The following is a 21153-nucleotide window of genomic DNA, read 5'->3' as shown; positions in this document are numbered from 1 at the left end:
TTTATATCTCTTTTTAGATCCATTAGCATTAAATGTATACATTAACTGTATATTCATTTACTATAATCATATCTCCTTATTGAATTTATAGCTTAATCACCTAACCCTGTGAAGGTGTAGGATAGATCATAGGCTAGGCCATAATGCAAGTTTCAACAAATTCAAAAAAATTGAAATCATAGCATATATATTTTCTGGCCACAACAGAATGAAGCTGAAATTTGACAACTTAAGAAACTCTAGAGAATATGCAAATACATAGAGACTGAACAACATGCTCCTAAATGAACTGTGGGTCATAGAAGAAATAAAAAGGAAAATAAAAAAATCTGGAAATGAATGGAGATAATAACACAATATATCAAAACTTATGGGATACAGAAAAAGAAGTGTTAAGAGGGAATTTTATAGCTGTTAGTGCCTACATTAAGAAATTGGAGGGGCTGGCATTGTGACTTAACTGGTAAAGCCACAAACTGTAATGCTGGCATCCTGAATGGGCACTGGTTCAAGTCCTGGCCACTCCACTTCAGATACAGCTTCTTGCTAATATGCTTGGGAAGGCAGTGGAAGATGGTTCAAATCTTCAGCCCCTGCACCATATGGGGCACTTGACCTAGATGGGGCACTTGGCTCCTGGCTTCAGCCTGGCCCAGCCCTGGCCTGTGGTCATTTGGGAAGTGAACCAGCTTATGGAAGATCTCTCTCTCTCTCTCTCTCTCTCTCTCTCCATCCCTCTCTTTCTTTCTCTCCCTGTAACTTTGCAATTCAAATAAATAAAATAAATATTGAAAAAAGAAAGAAATCATAAAGGTGAGATGCGATGAAACTCAGACCCAGGTTTCATAGATAATCAACTAACCATCACATTATCCATTATCCCCCCAGTAACAAATGTGGCACATATGTGGACACTAATCTGAGCACCTGATTTACAAGCAATGTGCAGTATAGATTATGAGCAAAAAAAGAGAAATGTTTTTAGGATTAAGGTGGGAAAATACCTTTAGCATAATTGGTAGTGAGAAGGATTTTAAGAATAGGGCAAAAAAAGCAAGACAATATGAAGAGGATAAGGACTGAGATCTTCTGAAGGCTACTCTGATGATGACTCAAATATGGAAGATCACATGAACAGCTCCCTACTGTCGCTGTATCAGAAAAGAAATCTTGATTCTGTTTCAAGTGTTCCTGAGATGGAGCAAAGAGGAACCACTGATTCAACACCATGGATAACTTCCAAAAGAGGCTGCATTCCTTTGAAAACACCTGCCTGAGAGTATGAGGATATTGTATTGAAAAAACTGAAGATAGAAAGAAAGACCATTTTTTCATGGATCTTTCCATTAAGAAAAGGGTCATGTTTATGTTTGTTCTTTTTCAGTCACCCCAGATTGCCAGTGTATTCTTTCTTTCCCTCCCTCCCTCCCTCCCTCCCTTAAGAAGAAGAAGAAGAAGAAGAAGAAGAAGAAGAAGAAGAAGAAGAAGAAGAAGAAGAAGAGAAGAAGAAGAAAAGAAGAAGAAAAGAAGGAAGAAGACCTTGGCCTGGAGCTGGAAACTTGGTCTGAGTCTGCAATGAGGATGGAAGGAATCCAAACACCTCAGGTATCATCACTCCTGCCCATGGTCCAAATTAGCAGGGAGCTGGGGTCAAGTCCCAAAGCTGAGAAACAACCCCACATACTCCGATGTCAAACATGTGCATGCTTACTAAATTCCCTGTACTAAATTCCCACTCCTGCATGTGACTTTTGCATGTTATTTTTATATTATGCTAAGGAATTATGTTTTATTCATGTTTTCATCTTCAGAGTCTACTACATTTCCTGATACATAGTTTCTGCTGAATTTTGGGACATGGCCACTGCTTTACCAGGGTCTGATATTAATAATAATGACAGTGGAAGGTTGCAGTTGCAGGGAACTGTTTCTAGCACCAAGTTTAAGTGAAAAAAGAACTAGTTTGGAAGATATATATATATATATATATATATATATATATATATATGAGTAGTTGTATATAGAGGGAAAAGAACCAGCAAAATTCAGTAGTCCTTATAATCCTAAATGGAATGAACAGCTAACCCCACAGATTTACATTGGAATTTGGGGTTTGGAGTCACCACAGTTTAAAAGCAGATTGTTCATTAGGAAAAGTAAGGATAGATTTCAAACATGCTCTGTTAATACACAATAGAAAACTGAAAAGAGTGATGGATACTGCTTCCACAATGAGTGTTCCAGCAGTACCTTAAAAAAACCCACATTGTCTTCAGACTGCACTAGCACTACTGTTGAAGATCCTCCCATTCAAGAGGTGCTCAGTTCATCAGAAAACAATGAATGTATAGCATCTACCAGTGCACAGTTGGAATATGAAGCTAGAAACATATTATATCCTGAAAAATCTAACTCTGAAAATAGTTTTGCCTTTGACAAATTGAGGCAGCCAGAGGAGTGTGTGGATCTGTACAGTAGTAGTCTAGAAATGCCAACACAGAGAGTTTGCCATCATGGTGGAAAGAAAGGAAAGATCATGATGCTTTTCCTCAGACTACATTTCACAGATACCCTGAGCAGACTGAGAAATGTATTTTAGACACCAAAAGTCATTCTTCCCAAAAGGATCAACCTAAAGGACCATCCTAACAGACACAAGAAAGCATGTCTTTCTGAATTGTCCTAGCCTGGTGGGCATTCTTGTCTTGGAGCTCATTACCAAGACAGTCTAAATCAAGATCCAAAGACCAAAAGAGATGACATCCTGACAGAGAAGGTGAAGCTGCCTCATGGGACACGGGCATCCCAAATGAGAGCCAGTTTGAGTCTCAGCTGCCCTACTTCAGATCCAGCTCCATGTTGATACCCCTGGGAAAGTGGTGGAAGGAAGCTAAAGGGTTTAAACCTCAGCTACCTTTGTGGAAGACAATGATGGAGTTCCAGGTTCCTATCTTTGGCCTGGCTCAGCCATGGCTATTGTTATGGCTCTGTAGAAACCATCAACAAGCAAAACCTCCCTGACTAAAGCCATCACCTGCCCTGTCTTGGAGGTAAGATACAAAGTAAATTATCTGCAATCCCTTTCCTATCATTTCAATGCCTCCTTATTAAGCATTTCCCGGTAGCTGGTTGTCTAACCCTTGTACAGTGACCATACAAAGATGTCATGTGACCAGACATCTGTGTGCAACAAGAACACCTTGCTACCATATAGTTGTTTTAGCCCAGGGAATTTAGAATCCACCTAGTGATTAATGACCATTTCAGGCTTATTCAGAGCAAAAGTCTTTTGCAATTGAAGTTGGTCTTTAAATTGTACTTAAAATTAAAAGATCAGAGCATCTTCTGATTTGTATAACTTTCTCCAATGTAATTTTCTCCTATGTACTCAAGGACTGGTCTGGATCATTGCCATCTATTCCCACAGTTTCTCTATGAAGGAAGAGCCACTACTCTTACCCCATCTTACACATGGGGAAACAAAGGCACCAAGAGATCTAGCCACTTGTAAATCACACAGTCAGCAAGCAGCAGTGGTAGAGCCAGGGCTCTAACCCCACAGACCACACCAATCACTATTTTAATTTTACTAATTTTAAAGGTAGAAACAGGCAGGGAGATGTCTCCCATTCAGTGGTTCACTCCCAAAATGCCTGCAATGACCAGGGCTGAGCCAGAACACAGCCAGGATGTGGAGTGCATTCTGCCTCTCCCAAATGAGTGGCAGGGGCCTGATATCTTAAGCCATCACCCACTGCCTGTAAGGATGTGTATTAGCAGAAAGCTGATATTGGGAATTGAGCTGAGGCTCAAAGGCACTCACTCTAGATAAGAGGTGTGGGTGTCCCTAGGGGCAACTTAACAACAGCACCATACGCTCACCCTGAAGTAATTTTACTAATATTATGACATTCTGGAAAGCTTCATATGCTTGAGTGAGGTAAATGATTCCCTCAGACACATTGAAAGTTCAGTTTTTCATTTCCATTTTGAAGCTCTACTTACTTAACTAAAATTGATAGAGGAACAGAACTTAGGATAGTTAATCAAGGAAAGTGTACTGGTTTACTGGAAACCATACTGCAGCAGCAAAATTAGCCTTTTCTGTCTCAGATGTTTGGTTTGGATGTTGTTCTCTAAACTCTGCATTGGACACCTCTAGCATTTTCCAGTATCCCAGTTCTGCTTCTTTTTGGATATAGCTGCCTCTTGATCTTTTCATCTCACCATTGCTTCTCCCTGCCACCTTTCTGTTAGCAGGAGAGTCATGGGTTGGAGGTGACAAGCAAGCTGAGAACAGTGAAAGAACTGTGACACTGAATCCTTACACACTTGGGAAAACTGAAACATCCCTGCAGTTCTTCAAGGGGAAGTGAACTCAATGATGATGATGAAGTGAGAAGCCACACCCAGGGCAGGAAGCCACATATCCTGAGGCTGTCATTGCAAAAGGCAAAGAGCTGCAGTCTGGTGGTCATGGCATGGGAATCCCTCCCCATCCCATCCCATCCCATCTCATTCAGAACCTGAATGGCAGGTCATCACTGCCACCACCGCTGCTTGTATCACACTGTTGCCCTGTGCAGAAACTGCCATTTCTTCCCTCTCCGAAGGATGAGTATTTACTGGTTCTGGGGACACCCAGGTGTAGCAATCCAAGGAGGTAAATGTGATGTTCAGCCACTGTCTGCTGTTCAGACAACAGCAACAGCAAAGAGGAAAGCCTGGGTGGATGGAAACTTGGAAAGGTTGCTAAAGAATCTGAAGTGGATAAAGAAGGAATGCAGGGATGTGTTGGAGATAGGTGGTACAGGTAGAGGGGACAAGAAGATCCAGAGTGAACATCATGACAAGGTCTCAGAGCAGTGTAGATACAGAGAAGCAAACTGAGAGGATACCCAGTCAGAATGCTTAACAGGGCTCCATGAAGTGGCCTTGAAAGTAGGAGACTTCCAGATGACAGGACCCAAAGAATGACTGCGGGTGACTCAGGCTGATGGAAGAGAAATGTCCCTGATGGAGAGAAGAGGCCAAGGAAGTGGCAAGTCAATCAAGGTCATGAATGGACCATTTACATTGAAGCCTATAGTTAACCAAAGGATAAAATAGGCCTAGGAGCTAGAGTAGGAAAAGAACTATCAATCAAATGGCACAGTAACCATTTTTCTGTGACAACATATTTATTTATTTAAAATACAAGATACCAGAGAAGAGAGAGACAGAGAGATCTTCCATCCTCTCACTCATTACTCAAATGGTCACAAAAGGCAGTGCTAAGCCTGGCTGCAGCCAGGACCATGAACTCCACCCCAGGACTCCCAGGTGGCAGGAGCCCAATCACTTGGGCCAACTCTGCTGCTTTCCCAGGCACATTGTAGGGAGCTGAATCAGACAAGGAGCCGACATGACTTGAACCTGTGTCCATACAGGATGACCACATTGCAGGTGAAGGTTTAATCTGCTACACCACAACATGGGTCCAGCAATCAACAGGATATATTTTCCCACAATATTTCTATTCACTCATTCTCTCCTGCTTCTCTCTCTGGACGGCTACTTAGATTTATTCAGAAGTCTAAACTATAGAACTTAAATATGTAAGGTTAACTTATATCGTCTCTTCGCAACTCAAAAATAGCTAATTAAAAAATCTGTGTACACAACAGCATTTCTATTTTAATTTTTATTTATTTGACAGATAAAGTTAGACAGTGAGAGGGAGACAGAAAGGTCTTCCTTCCATTGATTCACCCTACAAATGGCCGCTACACCCCGAGCTACGCCGATTCAAAGCCAGGAGCCAGGAGCTTCTTCCTGGTCTCCCACTTGGGCCATCCTCCACTGCCCTCCCGGGCCACAGCAGAGAGCTGGACTGCAAGAGGAGCAACTGGGACTAGAACCCGGCGCCCATATGGGATGCCGGCTCCGCAGGCAGAGGATTAACCAAGTGAGCCACGGCTCCGGCCCCAAGCATTTCTGATAATACTAACAAGTGCTTGTTGAATAAGGAAATTCTTACTACCACATTCATATTTAATGTAGCAGGCATAACTAGTCCACATGGGAAAGAAAACATACCAAGAAAATAAGAACGCAAAGTCTAGAATCCGACAAACACCACCAACCACGGCTAATTACCCGAGGCTTACACAAAACTGCACACTGCATTCTATACAGCCGAGCTGTTTTACTGTGCTCACACCGGAACGAATCTGCTCTTCCAGGCTGTGAGCAGAAGGCCAGCAGCGCAGACATGGTATCACCCCACACACAGAACTGCTTGGCCGACAGCGAGTCAGAAGCCAAATGCAGAAAACCGGCTCCAGGCCTCGATCGGAGGCTGCGTGAGGCCGACCCCACCCCCCTCCCCGGCCCGCGCAGCGTGCGACGCATGCGCACTAACCCGGGCCACGCCTCCCCCTGTGCGCTCGCGCGCACCCCTCCAGGACTGACGCTCCGCCCTCCCCCTCCGCGCGTCACAGAGCCCGAGTTCCTCCCTCCGCCGGGATTGGCTGCGGCGGAGCTGACCCGCCCTTTGCGCCAGGCCTCAGGGGCCCTCTGCGAGGTCGCCTCCAGGTGGGCGTCGCGGCGGACTTCGGGGACGGCGCTCCCGGAGCCCGGCTTGGTCGCCCACTCTGCAGCGCTGGTGTGAGAAGAACGCGTCCTGAGGCCAGTCCCAGAAGCTCCTCTGTTTCTCGCGGCCAGAGTCTACTGGTTTGTGCAAGCCCGGAGGTTTGGGCTGGGGAGGCGGGCGCGGCAGTTGCTGTGTTCACCTTGGGGTTCACCCCAGGGTGCAGATCTGGGGTCAGCTCCCCGTCTCCTTTCAACAGTTGGAAAAGAGAACTCGGATTTCTCCTCGAGCGTCCCCACTGATTTCAGCGCGGGGCTCGAGGAACCCCTGCCGCCCAGGTCTTTCAGTCGCTTACTATTTAGTTTATTCAGCAGCTCCATTGCCGATCTAATACGTGGTGCGGTTCCCCAAGGGCACGGGGGACCGCAGCTGAGCCCGGGCGCCCCGAGCTTGAGAAGTGTAGAGGTAGTGAGGAAATCCGGAGGACTTGATGTTGAGAGACCTTTGTCAGACGGGGAGGGGCTGGGGCGAAATCCCTGCTTTACTGCAGGAGATCGCCACAGTGCATAGGCGATCTGGGGACTTGTGCGGGGACACGGCGTCTTATTCGTACTTTTATCATGCTTGACTTGGTTTAAATGAGAATTTTTATGGACCTAAACGTGTTAAATTGATGATATATTGGTAGGACTCACATGTCAGCTAACCCTACACATTTATTTCAGCGTTTTAAGTGATTTCTTTGCGATATTAGTAGAGAAAATTATTTTTAGTCCTTACTATGAACAAATCTCTGTTGTGAAGTTTCCTGTGTTATGGCGTACGTATTTCCAGGGACCAACAATCATTGCATCAGTTCACCTTGGTAAGTGGCCAGTAGGTCAGTTCAAGTGGAGGTGTCTCAGCTGCCTACCTCTGCTTCCCAAACCAAATGCTCTGGTTCCCCCATGAGTCACTGAAGTCTCAATCCTCCAAGAAGCATTTTTTGTTGTTCTTATTGTTTGAATTAAATGATCTCTCTTAGGTAAGAAAATGAATTATATTTTTATATATAGTAATGAAAAAATTATTTCAGATGGTGTTATAGTACAAAGAAAAAAAACAATAAGAGCTATCAAAACTTACTAAGAAAAGAATGGACATTTGGGCTAGTGGTTAAGTGAATGGTTGAGATGTCCACATTTCTTTTCAGAGTGCCAGGGTGTATTTTAGGGGTCAAAAGTAGGTCCAGGCTGCCCACCACTAGACAGTTCATCAGAGATGAGAGTCAGTGAAAGGAACCAGGTTCCCTTAAGAACCAGGTTTCTTCAAGAAGCCATCATTCTTGGGAAAGAGCATATTTGGCATCAAAGAGGTCTGCTTTTACTCCAAGAATGCTGGTGTCTTAAATAAAGCAGTGCACTTGCATCAGCAATCATCTCTGGTGAACTGGCTGTTCAGAGGTGAGCAGCCTGGGCCACATTTTGACTGGTAACAAATGGCAGTCAGCAGTAGGGGTCTAGTCCTCACATGTTACTGGGGAAAGGCAAGCACTGCTTGTGTTCTCCAGGCTGCTCTTGGGGAGCTGACCCCATGGTTGGGATTTCAGGGATATTCCAGAAGCTGCTGAGTCCATTTTTGTGGACACTTTACTTTCTGTTCTTCTGTGACATCAGCTGCCTATAAGCACTTTGTTGGTACAAGGAAATGGTACTGTTTGGAATCCCAGGGCTCAATAACTAAGTTGAACTTAGTGGACACTGGGAATCCTGTTTCTGTGCCATTTGTTTGGGCTTCCTGCCAGTTGGGCCTCACTAAGGTCATGTGTCTTAGTTCTGGTTGATGTGAGACAAGAATCTTAAGACTCTAGTTAGTCCCAGTCCCTCAGCAAGGAGGATTTGGTTTCCATGAGTACACTGTGTGAGAATTAATCTTTGGTAAAATATGGGCAACTTGCCGGCATCGCGGCTCAATAGGCTAATCCTCCGCCTTGCGGTGCCAGCATACTGGGTTCTAGTCCTGATCAGGGTGCCGGATTCTGTCCCGGTTGCCCCTCTTCCAGGCCAGCTCTCTGCTGTGGCCAGGGAGTGCAGTGGAGGATGGCCCAAGTACTTGGGCCCTGCACCCCATGGAGACCAGGAGAAGCACCTGGCTCCTGCCATCGGATCAGCGTGGTGCGCCGGCTGCAGCATGCTGGCCGCGGTGGCCATTGGAGGGTGAACCAACAGCAAAGGAAAACCTTTCTCTCTGTCTCTCTCTGTCACTGTCCACTCTGCCTGTCAAAAAAAAAAAAAATGGGCAACTCAATTCACCTGAAAGTCCTCTGAGATATCCCAGCTGATTTGTGCACCCTGTAATTATTGTTGTATGAGAACAAAACTGGAAATACTGCATGGTCTTATTATGTATGTAGTAGATTCCAAAGACTCAGGTCTAGGACTCCCTTTGTTCTCTTAAAGCCAGTTGGAGCTCCCCACAGAAGCCCCTGGTGCAGTTGCCAGTGGGGAACAAGACCCATAAGAATATGCCATAGAAAACATCTCTCTATTAGAGTGTCAAAGGCTCGGAAATTCAGGTGTAGTATTCATTGCATGAGAAAATGTTCAGCTCCTTTGCTGGGATTAGGGTTGTTTTTTTTTTTTTGACATAAATATTCAAGTTACATTTTTTCCCTCTGCATATTCCTGTTGAGGTGTTGATGTTATAGTTTAAAATCACTTTGTTTTTTTAATTAAACACAATTTTTAGTGAAAAATATCATAACTAAGAGAAAGAAATAAATTAATTTTATTAAAAGAAGAAAGTAATAGATTTTTTAAAAAAGATTATTTATTTGAAAGTCAGAGTTACAGAGAGAGAGAGGTCCTCTGCACGGCTGGAATTGCGCCAATCTGAAGCCGAGAGCCAGGAGACTCCTCTGGGTCTCCCATGTGGGTGAACAGGGCCCAAGGACTTGGGCCATCTTCTACTGCTTTCCCAGACCATAGCACAGAACTGGACCAGAAATGGAGCAGCTGGGACTTGCACCAGCACCTGTATGGGATTCTGGCACTGCAAGCGCAAGCGGTGGCCTTACCTGCTGTACCACAGCGCCAGTCTCAGTAATAGTTTTTTTTTTTAAGTTGCTACAGAACTGCTTGATTTTTCTTGTGATATATGTTATATATATGTTAAATTATAAACATGTTGTATTTTGTGTCTACTTATTAAAAATCCCTTAAAAATCCCTTAAGAGCTGTATTTTGCTTGGTTTACTGATATTACATATTTACATAAATTTAAAACTATTTAAAACATTTAAATTTAAAACATTAAAATTTAAAACATACATATTTACATACATTTAAAACTATTAAATTAAGCTGTGTGGCACAGGACTTCTATAAATCTGATGAATAGCTAAAGTTTGTTGGTAAAATAAAAAAGATTTCTTCAAGTTTGTTAACATATGTTTGCCTGTGTTTATTGGCCAATTAGGATCAAAGTTATATCTGTTAGATGTTTAAGATTATAAAAATATAAATAAATTATGTCAAAATACAATAGTGTTCTGTGTCTCAAGGATAGCAGTTGAACTAGAATATGCTTGTCTGATATTTCAGTTTCCATAACTAAAGTAAAAAAATTTGTTAAATATAAATTAGATGATGGGACTGGCACTGTGGCTCAGCAGGTTAACGCCCTGGCCTGAAGCGCCAGCATTCCATATGGGTGCCAGTTCAAGAACTGGCTGCTCCACTTCCCATCCAGCTCTCTGCTATGGTCTGGGAAAGCAGTAGAAGATGGCTCAAGTCCTTGGGCCCCTGCACCCATTTGGGAGACCCAGAAGAAGCTCCTGGCTTCTGGCTTCAGATCAGCGCAGCTCTGGCTGTTGTGGTCATCTGGGGAGTGAACCATCAGATAGAAGACTTCACTCTCTCTCTGACTCTCTCTCTGTGTAGCTGTGACTTTGAAATAAAGTAAAATAAATCTTTAAAAAAATATAAATTAGATGAATGTAAATGTAATAAATATTTTGATATCAGTTTAATGCCTTGGCTTCTTAAATTGTATAAAATAGTATTTTTGGGTCTGTTACCAAGTATGCTTATATACATTGTTGATATACAGCATATGATGAATTATCTGTAGCCTCATGTTTACAGCAGCTCAATTCAAAATAGCTAAGATATGGAATCAACCCAAATATCCATCAGCTTAGGACTGCATAAAGAAATTGTGTTATATACACATGATGAAATATTACCCAGCCATAAAAAATAGCGAAACCCTGATTTCACAACAGAAGTGGATGCAATTGGAGATCATTATGCTCAATGAAATAAGCCAAATGCTGTTTTCTCTGACTTGCATTAATATACAGAATCCAAAAATGTAATTTATATTAATGAAATTTACAGTTTTGGATTTGATGATTGTTTATATTCTTTACTCCTGAGGAACTGTGGTTTTTCTAACTACTTATTGAATTCTTTATTTAGTGGAAAGTTAATCTTGTGATTATAAAATAAATTAGAAATATGTCATTACAGGAACTCAAATAAGGAAGGAAGAGGGAGGGTAAGAGCAGGGAAGCTTATGAGGGTAGGTGGGAAATATTATTTTCTTAAAAATGTGCATAAGAAATACATGAAATTTGTTCCCTTTATATACATTTTAAAAATTTAATTAAAATTATTCATATATGACAAAGAATTCAAGACTGCTTCAAAGTAACGAAAGGCAAAATTTCTATATGTAACAACAAACAAAAAAGAAAAAGTAAAGCAAAAATGAATTTAAAAAAAACAAAAAAAAGTAAAAGAAAAAGGAAAAATATATAAATTATAATAAAAAATCTATCATACTTTTGTTAAAAATGTTTTGCTTTTAGATATTTTTAAGGGAATGTTTCAAATTAAATGGAGAGGCCTGTGTTGTGGTTTAAAGCCCTGGCCTGAAGTGCCAGCATCCCATATGGGCACTGGTTCTAATCACAGCTGCTCCTCTTCCAATCCAGCTTTCAGTATGGCCTGGGATAGCAGTAGAAGATTCCCAAGTCCTTGGGCCCCTGCACGTGGGAGACCCAGAAGAAGCTCCTGGCTCCTGGCTTTGCATCGGCACAGCTCCAGCCATTGAAGCCAACTGGGGAGTGAACCAGCGGAAGGAAGACCTCTCTCTCTATCTCTACCTTTCTCTGTAACTCTGTCTTTAATAATAATAAAAGAAAAATTAAATGGAAGCATATAAAATATAAAAGAAAACTAGGTAAGGAGTTTAAAAAAATTTTTTTATATTTTATTTAATGAACATAAATTTCCAAAGTACAGCTTATGGATTACAATAGCTTCTAAAAATGTTTTAAAATTATAAAAATGTGTTTTTCTTAAGTAAAACTATAGGATAAAAGAGACATATTTTCACTAATGATAATAATTATTGTGGGGAGCAGCCCAGACTGGACTGAGTTACTGGAATTAAGACTTATTCTATGCATCTGCTCTCCCACAATATGGCGCTGGGAGAGAAGTAAACAGCTTCCGCACAGCTGCCTCCAGTTCAATCAATAAACTGTAGGACTTGCTACTGATTGGAGGAGAGCAGCGTACTCGGCGTGTGGGCAGCCAAGTTGGGATTGGCAGAGGAGGACTATAAAGAAGGAGAGAGACGGCATTCACCAGGAACATCTAAGGGGAACATCTAAGGGAACACCTGTGCAGCCCCCGAGAGAGCCGGCCGGCGGTGTGCCGCTCCCCTGCGGAAGTGGGGAATGTGGCCAGGGGGAACTGCCCTTCCACGGAGGTGGAAGGGATAGTAGCCAACCTGGGAAGAACCAGCAGCAAACCCGGGGAGGGCCGAGCAGACAAAAGAACAGCGCAGGGTCCTGTGTCGTTCCTCCACGAAGAGGGGGAGTGACATAATGGTGCCGTGACTCGGATTAGGAAACCTAGGACGGATAGAAAACTTAGGAGGGAAGAAACGGGAAGAAATGGGAAAATATCGGAGAGAGAGACTAGCAAACAGCCTAGGGAAAAGCCGGACGAAAAGGGTGCCGGAGGAAGCTGTTGAAAGCCTAGGCATAGACTCGGATACGGACTACGGGGGGAAGCTGGGAGAAATCTCTAAGGTTGAAAGCGAAAGTGAAATCTAGAACAAACAGACTCAGATGCGGACTGTGGGGAGAGGCCAGGAGAAATGAGGGAGGAGTATTGTTGGAGGAAAGCTTGGGGAAACATACCGGGTAGAGAAAAATGTTAGGGAAATTGAAGCCGTGGGGGGCAGGCCGAGGCGGAAACGAAAGCCACTTTGGGATTCTCAAGTTAGCCCAGGAATAGGGGGCGAAAAAACCAGAAGCAGAAACGTAAGCCAGATTGGGATCCGTCTGATTAGCCCGGGGAGCAAAGGACGGGAAGCCAAATCGTGGGGCGGAGACGTGAGCTGGGTTGAATTTGCCAGGTTAGCCCGGGGAACTTAGATTGAATGCTAGTGGCGGAGACGTAGGCTATGCTGTGTGACTCGCGGAGGCTGCCGTGCGCAGAGAGAGCGTGCGGGGCACAAGTAGATAGGGAACGCTGGGCTAAGTGCGAGACCGCGGAGTGTGCGCGCAAAGCCGAGCCGCGCAGATGAGAGAGACGCGGGCTGAAGCGGCTCAGCCGGAAAGCCTCCGAGAAACAGCCTCAGGGCGGGTGCCAGGAAGCCGCGGGGATAAGAGAAACAGAAGTTTAGAAGTAAAATGAGAGAAATAGGAATGCTGGAAGATAGAAGTAAAATGGGAGAAATAGGAATGCCCGGAGATAGAGAAATAGAGAAATAGAAAGGCCTCCCCACAATGCCGCAATTAGAAGGCTTGGATTCGGTCTGCCCGATTAGTGAGGCGATGAGCACCTGCGGTGGCTAGCAGCTTATGCGCCGCAGGTCACCGAAGACAGGCACGAATTAACATCAATAAGGCCTCCCCACAACACTGCAATGTGAGAGCTTGGATTCGGTCTGCCTGATTAAGTGAGGCGATGAGCACCTGCGGGCGGCTAGCAGCTTATGCGCCGCAGGTCACCGAAGACAGGCACGAATTAACATCAGTAAGGCCTCCCCACAATACAGCAATTAGGAGGCTTGGATTCGGTCTGCCTGATTAAGGCGGTAAGCACCAGCAGGCGGCTTGACCAGAGTGTGAGCCGCAGGTCACCGAACACAGGCACGCATCAGCGCCTAAAAACCTCCTCACAACATGGCGAAGAGAGGACCCGGATTCGGTTTGCCTGATTGATAGGACTTGTAAGAACCTGTGGCAACTCTAGCAAGTAGAGCAGAGTGTGTGCCGCGGGACACCGAAGACAGGCGCGTATCAACGCCAAAAAATAAAAAGAAAGGGGGATCTGTGGGGAGCAGCCCGGACTGGACTGAGTTACTGGAATTAAGACTTATTCTATGCATCTGCTCTCCCACAATATGGCGCTGGGAGAGAAGTAAACAGCTTCCGCACAGCTGCCTCCAGTTCAATCAATAAACTGTAGGACTTGCTCCTGATTGGAGGAGAGCGGCGTGCTCGGCATGTGGGCAGCCGAGTTGGGATTGGCAGAGGAGGACTATAAAGAAGGAGAGAGACGGCATTCACCAGGAACATCTAAGGGGAACATCTAAGGGAACACCTGTGCAGCCCCCGAGAGAGCCGGCTGGCGGTGTGCTGCTCCCCTGCGGAAGTGGGGAATGTGGCCAGGGGGAACTGCCCTTCCACGGAGGTGGAAGGGATAGTAGCCAACCTGGGAAGAACCAGCAGCAAACCCGGGGAGGGCCGAGCATACAAAAGAACAGCGCAGGGTCCTGTGTCGTTCCTCCACGAAGAGGGGGAGCGACAATTATCCTAAAAATAAGGAAAAAATTTTAAAAGTTTGTAAAAAATGAAATCTTTTGAGAGATTGCATTGACAGAGACTAGATTAAAATGATTTATGTTTATAAAACCTAACATTTAGTAGTATACTGCTACTGTGGTATAGCAGGTTAAATCCCTGGCCTGCATCCCATATGGGTACCGGTTCTAGTCCTGGCTGCTTCTCTTCTGATCTGGCTCTCTGTTGTGGCCTGGGAGAGCAGTGGAAGATGGCCCAAGTCCTTCGGCCCCTGCACCCACATCGGAGCCCTGGGGGAAGCTTGGGGAAGCTCCTGGCTCCTGGCTTCAGCTCTGGCCATTGCAGCCAGTGGGGGGTGAACCAGCGGATGGAAGACATCTCTCTCTGTGTCTCTGCCTCTCTCTGTAACTCTGTCTTTCAGATATACAATTTTAAAAAAAAACCCTAAAATTTAGTCCCCTGTGTGAAAATAACAAGGTTTTCTTAAAACATTGTTAGTAATGGGGTAGTCCTGGTGTAGCAGGCAAAGCTACTGCCTGTAATGCTGGCAACCCATATGTGTGCCAGTTTGAATCCCAGCTGCTTCATTTCAGATCCAGTTCCCTGCTAATGGCCTAAGAAACAGCAGATGACTTAAGTGCTAGAACTCTGCCATCCACATGAGAGACCTGGAGGGAGCTCCTGACTCTGTTATGACCAGACCCTAAAAATGCTTATCTTAAAAGCCTCAGATAGTGGCTTGTGCTATGACACAGTGGGTTAAGCTGAGGCTTGGAAGGCTACATTAGCTTCCTGCTAATTCACTTTAACTTCAAGAGTTAAGATTATTAATATGCATTTTGAAAAATTAGTTGTTTCAAGTTAAGTCATTTGACTGTGATTTCCAGCTGGAAGCCCAAGGGTCCTCAAAGAATCTATCTGTCATTCAGTAGAGATGATTGCTAATTAGACACCTAGTGATATATATGGAGCATTGCTGAATTGTAGATTCATGCTAAATTTAAAGTTACTTTCACATAGATACATTATTGATGTAAGTATTCTATAGGTTATATGACAATAATGTCTGGTAGTTCTGATACAATGTTATCTTTCATGATTGTATCTTCTTAATAAAAGACTGGAGTCTGTAAAAATCCTTGGAGTTGCCCCTCCCTTCACAATAGAGACCTCAAAAATTAAATAGTTTTGAAAATACTATTGTGCTTTAAAAATACTAAATATAATATTTTAATACATAAAAATGGAAAATTGAAAAATTTCTAAATCTGAGATTAATCTTGTAACAAATAAGCTTTTCTTACTGTACTTATACAGACAGCAATAATATGCCTACAATTATATTGCTTGTTGTGTTTAAGATACAATTTGATTTGTAATACTCTTGTTAGTTTGTTGTGTATTCTTGCTTTTGAGCATTTTGCCTGTCACCTATCAGAATTCTGCAAAAGAAAATTCACACCCAGATTATGCTGGCCTAAAAAAACATAAAAGAGTTTGTAAAAACACTTCTGTCTTTATCAAAATCCTATATACAATACATGTAACTATGTCTCCTTGTTTTCCAGTAAATTGTTACTCAAATTTTAATTATGGTGATTTTAAGTTTTTTTTTTTTTTGCCATCAATAGTGCTGTTTCTTTGCTAAAAACATTTACAAACAGAGAAGATTCTATCAAGTATTTATAAATACAGATTTCTGATGAAATGAACAAACTAAAAAATTCTGATTAAAGAAAGCTGACAGATTTATAAAACTGTTACTTTAGATCATACAAAAGAATAAATTCATAGAGACTTGAACTAGTCAAGTTGTAGGTTTCTGTTTCTTTTACTTAGAGCATTGCTTCTCTACTTAAATGTTGTCTCTCAAGTTTAAAGATTTACTGTGATTTCTAGAGTTTATAACACTCTGGTAGACTATGTTTTTATAAACAAAAGTAAAGATATTTACTTTTTCTTCCCACTAAATTCACCCAACATTCAAAAACAACTTAATGAGAAGTTTTGGTTTACATAACAATGTAATTAGTTTCAAAAATTAATTTAAAAATGTGCTTTCGTAATAAAACATAATTTAAACACTGATTAATCTAAAAATAAACAAAAATGCCAGACTTCAAGTACTGGCATTTTAATGAGTAAATGAAATGATCCCTTCTTAATAGATCTTGGGGCAAGCATTGTGGTGTAGCAAGTAAAGCAGCCATCTGTGGTGCCAACTTCCCATATCATTGCCAATTTGAATCCCAGCTGTACAGTTCTGATTCAGCTCCCTGATAATGTGCCTTAGACAGCAGTGGGAGATGGCTCAAGTGCTTAGGTATTGCACCCATGTGGGATACTCGGAAAAAGCTAAAGCTCCTGGCTTCAACCAAGCTCAGCCATGGCCTTTGTGGCCATCTGGGGAGTGAACCTGCAGATGGAAGATCTCTCTCTCTCTCTCTGCCATTCAGATAAATAATTCATTTAAAATAGAAAAGTAAATTTTTAAAGATTTATTTACTTATTTGGAAGGTAGAATTACAGAGAGATGGTTGCAGAGAGAGATAGATCTTCCATCTACTGGTTCACTCCCCTAATGGCTGCAACAGCTGGAGCTGGGCCAATCTGAAGCCAGAGCCAGAAGCTTCTTTCATGTCTCCCGCATAGGTGCAGGGACCCAAGCACTTGGGCCAGCTTCTTATGTTTTTCCAGGATGGAACAAAGAGCTGGATCAGAAATGGAGCTTTCAGGACTGGAAATAGCATCCATATGGGATGCTGGCACTGTAGTCAGAGGATTTGTGCAATGAGTTGCCTGCCAGTTGTGTAGCTTAACTACCTTCATTGGTAACTATACCCACTGACCACACTGGGCTTGATTATGAAACTACACCTAGACACATCTAGAGACTTTAGCCCAGGAGCAATATAATGGAACCAAATAGTGTTTGTGAGTATTCTACAATATGATAGGAGTCACTGTGCACCTATTCCCTATGTAGGATCTCTGTCCTTAATTTGTTGTACTATGCCAATTAATGCTAAAACTAGTCTTCAAACAGTACTTTATACTTTGTGTGTCTGTGTGGGTACAGTCTGTTGAAATCTTTACTTAGTATATATACTAAGTTGATCTTCTGTATATAAAGATAATTAAAAATGAATCTTAATGAAGAATGGGATGGGAGAGGGAGTAGGGGATGGGATGGTTTGCAGATGGGAGGGAGGTTATGGGGGGAAAACTGCTATAATCCAATAGTTGTACTTTTGAAATTTATATTTATTAAAAGTTTTCTACAAAAAGAAAACAGTTGAAAAGTTAAAAAAAGAAATTGACTGACAGTACTGACACGGATGCTGGCATTGTTGCACCATTACTCTTATTCCACAGAGGGGATTTCAAAAATACATACTTAGGAGTCAGCATTATGGCACAGCAAGTTAAGCTGCCACTTGCAGCACTGGCATCCCATATCAGTGAGTCAGTTAGGATGCAGGCTGGTGTGCCTCTAATCCAGCTTCCTGCTAATGCACCTGGGAAGGCAGCAGCAGTTGGCTCAAGTGCTTGGGCCCCTGACCCTTATCTAGGAGACACAGATAGAGTTCCAGTGTCCTGGCTTTGTTCTGACCAGAACTGATTTGAGCCATTTTGGAAGTAAAACAGTGAATAGAAGATCTCTTTGTCTATCTCCTTCTTTCTTCCATTCTGCTTTTCAAATAAATATTTAAAAAATATATGTATACATATGTATATATGCATGTACAGACATACACAAAAAATTTTTTAAAAAATTTATTTATTTATTTGAAAGGCAGAGTTACAGAGAGGCAGAAGCAGGGAGAGAGAGCACTTCCATCCACTGGTTCACTTCCCAGATGCCTGCAATGGTCAGAGTTGTGCCAATCCAGAGCCAGGAGCTTCTTCCAGGTCTCCCATATGGATGCAGGGTCCTAAGAACTTGGAGCATTTTCTACTACTTTCCCAGGCAATAGCAGAGAGCTGGATTAGAATTAGAGAAGCCAGGACTTGAAGCAGTGCCCATATGAGTTGCTGGCACTGCAGGCAGAAGCTTTGCCCGCCACAGCTCTGGACCTTACCTTACACAAAACTTTTAAAAAACACTTTACTGTGGTATGATTGATATAAAAATAGGTATTCACAGCTTGCTCTGTTGGTGATAAGCATATACCTGTGACATTGTTACCAGCATTAAGGCCATCATAGGATTATTTTCTTATTTTATTTTTCAGTTTGTTTTTAATGTATAGAAATAGAAATGACTTTTGTGTGCTGATTTTGTATCCTAAAACTTACCGAACTTGTTTGTAAGTTCTAATATATTTTTGATAGAGTCTTTAGAATTTTCTATGTGTGAAACTGTGATATCAGCACACAGAGATAGCAGTTCTCAAGAGAGATTTGATCATTTGAGTTCAGGCTCTGCCTAACTGTTGTATCTCCCCTTCCTGACAATATATGATGATGCCTCCACATCCATGAGCAATGTCTATCCACGATGTACTATGGAGCCACCAGATTCTGTAGCCTCCAACCATAAGCTGAAACAAATCCTTTCTTTCCAAAGAAACTCTTCTCAGGTATTGTAGTTAAAATAATGTAAAGTAGAATAATGCAAACCCCTAGATATTTGGATTTACTTCTGGAACAGAGTTAAATTCGATGGGGAAAAAATCTCCATGCCCACATGAGAGAAACAGGTATATTAGAAGGTAATATGACATTTCATATAAGTTAAAATTAATTTTTCAACAAAATATATTGAAATAACTGGTTGTGTTTGAGAGAAAATGTGGGTAGTTCTTCCAGGCTTTTTCCCACCAAGTTTTAGGAAATTTCACAAAGATCCACATGACTGACATAAGGACATTCCTGGCATTTCTAATATTTTCAGCTTTGAGACTTTAATAAAAGTATTGAATGCAAGATGATTATTTGTTGTCTTCTGGTTTTTTTTTTTCTGTCCTCTGAAGTTCAGTTTCAAATTCTGTTCCTGCTGTTCCAGCTTACTTCTCTACCTCATCAACCTCTTCTTACCAACTTTTCTTACTGATGCAGGATAAGTAAGAATACATCTCATTTACATCATGCAGTGCAATGTGTTTTAAGAACACACAAATGTGTTCACACAAATGTTGTGAATTGAGTGCTGGAGTAGAATCCCAGCTTTGTGACCCCCTGCAAAGTACTTAATCTGTGCTTCAGTGTCCCTGTCTATGAAGCTGATAAAGCAGTGATCCTGTCACAGGGTTGTTGTGAAGCCTGAACATTCCTTTTATTGAAGGACCAAGAATCTGTGTCTACTGAGTACATAAAATGGAATGGAAATGTAGTCCATTGTACTTCCAAGGACTGAAGATTTGTGGAATAGAGTATCCTGAACAAATGTAAAAACAATGATAGCATTTCAAGGCAGAGATATTTCTGTATTTGTTTACTAATTTTTAAAGATTTACTTATTTGAAAGGCAGAGTTAGAGAGATACAGAGAGACAGAGAAATATCTTTCATCCTCTGGTTCCTTCCCCAAAGGGATGCAAAATCTGGGACTGGGCCATTCTCAAATCTTGATCCTGGAACTCTGTCCAAGTTTCCCATGTAGGTAGCCCAGGCCCAAGAATTTGGACCATCTTCTGCTGCTTTTCCAGGTACATTATCAGCGAGGTGGATCAGAAATGGAGCTGCCAGGACTTGAGTGGATGCTCTTATGAGATCCTAGCATCACAAGCAGAAATTGAACCTATTGAACCACAATGCTGGCCTCTAAAGCACAGATATTTAAAATAGAAAATATTTTTTATTACAGGAACTTTAGAGGGAAAACACAGAAAGGAAGCCTGGTGCCATTAATTTGGTTTTGGCCACTGTGTTTACTAACAGACTATTTGGACTTCATACAGGGTGCTGGTACCTTCAAGGGGAAAGTTAATACTGAAGTACAGATGGCTTCAGAACTAGCCATTGCTGCACTTGGGGAAAAATGGTGGTGTTGTCACTACACCCTCTGACCCAAAACATCTGGGTAAGCTTCATGTCTATTTCTTTTTCTCCTTTCCCTCTTTGTCTCATATTGCCTGCTGCTTTTGAATTAGTTGGTGAATAATAATTATTGGTGGTAATTGCTTGGGCTGCATGTATCACATGGGCTAATAATGAGTAGGGCATGTTGCTGACAGATGGACCAAGGCACAAAGAGCCTCTAAACCTCCTCTGTGTTCTCCAGACACTGCCTGAACCACCTCCCACTGAATACCTCATACAGATCTCAAGCCTAACATTTCTGGAGTATCCATTTTTCTATTTCACCTCAATGTGCTCTTGCAGTATTTTCTATCTAAGTCAGCAACAATTCTATATTTCTGGGTATTTTAGCCCAAAATGTGGTGTCCTCTGGACTTTCTTTAAACCCTGCACCCCCTGTGAGTTCTGTCTTCAGACTTTGCTTATGATCCTCCTGCCTCTCTGGGTGCTGCTCTTCCCCACCCTCTTGCCTGAGTGGTGGTGGTACCTTCTAGCTGACCTCTCTGCTGCACTCCTGCTTACAGTGGAGCAACATAGCTCTGGGTTCTTTCTAAGGCATGGACTGCCACTCTTCTGCACAGAACCTCCAGTGGTGTCCATGCCATTCTATGAGGTTGGATGTAATTTGCACCACCCCATCCCCTTCTATGCTTCCTTTGCTTGTGCAGATCTGTCGCTGGCTGCTTCCCCAGCCTTTCTTCACAGGCTGAGCTCCTTCAGGCCTCTGACCCTGCTGTTCCTTCTAAGTGGTG

The 21153-nt window shown here is 42.5% G+C and overlaps 1 long non-coding RNA gene across 3 annotated transcripts; it reads left to right on the top strand.

The window, feature by feature from the left end:
* The first annotated feature begins 6451 nt into the window (after positions 1-6451).
* LOC149127920 (uncharacterized) lies at positions 6452-20417 on the top strand. Of its 3 annotated transcripts, none has more exons than XR_016230114.1 (3): positions 6459-6714; positions 7376-7436; positions 11550-11739. It is a non-coding gene; the product is annotated as an uncharacterized LOC149127920 (long non-coding RNA). The 3 variants fall into 3 exon arrangements; XR_016230113.1 differs by lacking the exon at positions 7376-7436 and adding an exon at positions 20281-20417 and having other exon boundaries at positions 6461-6714; positions 11550-11797; XR_016230112.1 differs by lacking the exon at positions 7376-7436 and having other exon boundaries at positions 6452-6714.
* The last annotated feature ends 736 nt before the right edge of the window (positions 20418-21153 follow it).

Source organism: Oryctolagus cuniculus, chromosome 2 (assembly GCF_051225735.1).
Source record: "Oryctolagus cuniculus isolate XC-2025 breed Fujian yellow rabbit chromosome 2, ASM5122573v1, whole genome shotgun sequence".
NCBI classification, from domain to species: Eukaryota; Metazoa; Chordata; class Mammalia; order Lagomorpha; family Leporidae; genus Oryctolagus; species Oryctolagus cuniculus.
Note: the sequence above shows the minus strand (reverse complement) of the source record. Positions and strands in the feature narration are given on the sequence as shown.